Below are 3,357 nucleotides of genomic sequence, written 5' to 3' on the forward strand. Positions count from 1 at the left end.
AATGTTGTTGTTGTTTTTTTCTTTTTCTTAAACCTATTGTTCAGTGAGAATGGTACACTGGTGATATGGTGATAAACTTTTCATATATTTTTAAATAACCTCAATTACAATATAAACTGTCTTTGGAGTATAGCCAGGTGAGAATATATTTATTGGGCCGCAAAATCATTAAAGATCACAAAGTGACATACATGTGTTACCAATAGAGAGTTATAGTACATGCCAACAGCTTTCATCTGAGGCTTACAAAATTTTTCCCTTTTGGTAAATTTCAGTCAGTCAGAAGACGCTGACCAGTAAAGGGGATTTGAAATGAAATATGAGGAAATGGTGTCACATTATCAGGAACACGGATATAAAAACACTACCCTGCAGAAATCTATATAGCCTATAGCCTTGGACAGGTGAATGTTACTACACAGTAATGCTCGGAAACCAACAGAAGATAATTACTATTTGTCTCTACATGTATTACAGAGGTGTGTGTGTGTGTGTGTGTGGGTGGGGGGGGGGGGACCCCAAATAATTTGTAGGAATTAGAATATTATTGAGAGTGAGTGATGATCTAATGAGTCAAATCTTCCCTGAACCACCCTTAGTTTCAGAAGATCTTAGATTCTGTGTCACAATCCAGTAGGTGAAAGAGATACACAAAGAGAGTTTTTCAGAGAGTCTGTTTTCGTGGATTCAAAAGACAAAAATGCATAGAAAAAGCCACGCTTACCAAAATACATGTGTAGATGTAAAACAAGGTGAACAAGTTTGGATATTTTTTTTTCACTTGTCATATGTTCTCAGATTCTTTCTCATCATGTTAAATATTGTATTTCTGTATGTAACAAATTTTTTTTTTTTTAAATATTCAATATTCAAACATTTCTCCATACTTGTCTTGCAGCTTTACCATTGAGTTATGGCCAGTGTGGTCCTCCTTTACTCCACTCATTTGATTCACACAGTTCATCGGTGTAATTATATTCATGTCGCAATCTTTGTGTTGCTGTTTTTTTGTTTTGTTTTGTTTTGGTTTTTTTGACTGCTATAAAGATTTAAATTTTCATTGTCTTTTATCAAACAACTGAGATTGTATTGTTTCTGTTTTAAAGATACTAAAGGTACTAAAACAAAAAAAGCTGCACAGTGCATTATGTATAGTAAAATGATTGTAAATAAAGATTAAAACCATTCAACTGTCTTGTTTGTTGTCCAGCCTAATCAACTCCAGTTCACTACAGTGCTGAGTTTTGTTTGTGGGGGGTTTTTTTTGTTTTTTTTTTAAGAATTTCTTTATTTTCTTTATTTACCTTCTGACGTTTTTCTTTGTTTTCAGGGAAGTGGTTTTTTTTGGGTTTTTTTGGTTCATTATGCTACTTTGCACTGACCGGTGAGTCATTCGACTATAAAAAAGCATCTAACTCAAGGGAGTCTTGTGTCTAGTGACGCTGGCCGTCTTGCCAAAGAAAAATGTAACAAATTATATATTTATGCACTTTGTTGCCAGCAGCCTGGCACAATATGGAAATAATTAAATCCAATTTCTTTAGTTAAATCTATGAAAGATGTCAAAAATAACAGCTTGACAGGCATAAAATAGTGTTTTTGCACGTGAGATATTTCTAGAGATATTAGCTGAAGTCTGTGTGCAATGTGTCCTTAAAAAATTTCAGAAGCTGGGGAAGAGGAGGACAAGACAAATCATCTCATGCGCCACAATGCTGACATGATGTTAGCTGAGCAAAATGACATTAAATTGGCTCCACTGTAGGCTCCACCTACTTAGCTTGACAAAGTTGTATTTTATTTTTCACATTCCGCTACTGATTAGTTACCAAAAAGTTGCAAATGCTTTCCTACTGCTTGAGGGTGTTGCACACTCACAACCACTTCTTATTCCAAGACAATTGTACAGGTCACTTGATAGGAGGCAACCTTTTACAGTCTGACATGGATTGACTGAACTGACTCTGATTGTTCAAGGTTTGCAAATAATTGCTGTCTAGTTTATAAATGCAGATTGAATCAGACAGCAACAGATAACAACATGTTGTCAATCTTTGCCATTGAATACAACTCCAGGGGACTTGGCTCACTGCCAAATGGTTGTATTCTGGTTATATTCCTATGGAACAGGAAGTTGCAAACTTAAAGTGTAATAAACCTAGCATAAAAGGTAAGGACAGGTGTGTTTGGTCTATTCTTTGGTTTAACAATGCTTCTTGGCAATAAATCTTATACTACTGGAAAGCCTGTTTATTTCCCTTGTAAGGAAATTGTATTTATGGGTTGAGCAGCAGAGTTGAGTATGTGTTATGCCCATGAAAAACTTGCCATTTCTTCTCTTATTCTTCTATTGACTCTTGTTTGTCAACACCTGGAGTCGGCACCTGTCAAGAAGAGGCTTTGAAGTGGGCGCCCAAAGAAGACGACACCACAATCGTTTCCTCACTCAGCCTTCCAAATGCTACTGAAATTTTGTTAAATGAATAAATTGTTTAATTGCCAGTATGTCTTTCTTTCTTCAGCCTTCGATCATCCATTTCGATAAACAACACCTAACAGGAGTCAATAGCAGAGCAAGCTGTTTGGCAGGGAAGATTTGGCAGGTTGTTAATGGATCCTCCCTCATACTGAATGCTGCTGCTCAAACCACAAATGGTTTGAGGGAAAACAAACAGGCCTTCCAAAAATATGAGATTCAGTAGCAAGAAGCATTTTTACAACAAAGGCACAAACCAGCGTGGATATGCCAGCAACAGCTATACTGATTGGGCATAGCATTATGACCACCTGCCTAATATTGTGTTGGCCTGCCTTTTACTGCCAAAGAGCCCTGACCTGCTGGGCCATGTGCTCCAATACACCCCTGAAAATGTGCTATGGTATCTGATACCAAGATGTTAGATGGATTGGAATTTTTTCTCCAGCATATCCCACACATGCTCAATTGGATTGAGTTGTCAATCTCAGCATTGCGCTCCTCCAAACATTTCTGAACCATTTTTGCTTTATGGCAGAGCACATTGTCTTTAGCCACAGCTATCGGGGAATAGTGTTTCCATAAAAGGGTGTTCAACAGTTCTTGGTTCTTCTTGTCAAAGTAACATCCCCATGGATGGCTAACCCCTAACCCCATGCTTCCAAACACAACACTGCTCAAACCATGACTCTTCTGCTACACTACATCTTGGTCCCAGGTATTCCCCAGATAAGTAACACACACACACGGCCATCCATATGATGTAAAAGAAAACATGATTCATCAGACCAGGCCACCACCTTCCACTTCTCCATGGTTCAGTTCTGATGCTCACGTGCCATTGTTTGCCTTTTCGGCAGTGGACAAGGGTCAACAATGGG

General features: G+C 37.9%; 1 protein-coding gene across 1 annotated transcript in view; it reads left to right on the forward strand.

Moving 5' to 3' along the window:
• tmem128 (transmembrane protein 128) overlaps window positions 1-1,190 on the forward strand; it is a 14,877-nt gene extending 13,687 nt beyond the window's left edge. The window contains exon 5 of the mRNA XM_087840611.1: window positions 899-1,190. The gene's annotated coding sequence lies outside the window, so the exon portion shown is untranslated. The remainder of the gene's footprint in view (window positions 1-898) is intronic.
• Window positions 1,191-3,357: the final 2,167 nt, after the last annotated feature.

This window comes from Neolamprologus brichardi, chromosome 5 (assembly GCF_056152115.1).
Source record: "Neolamprologus brichardi isolate AB-2024 chromosome 5, ASM5615211v1, whole genome shotgun sequence".
Classification (NCBI taxonomy): domain Eukaryota; kingdom Metazoa; phylum Chordata; class Actinopteri; order Cichliformes; family Cichlidae; genus Neolamprologus; species Neolamprologus brichardi.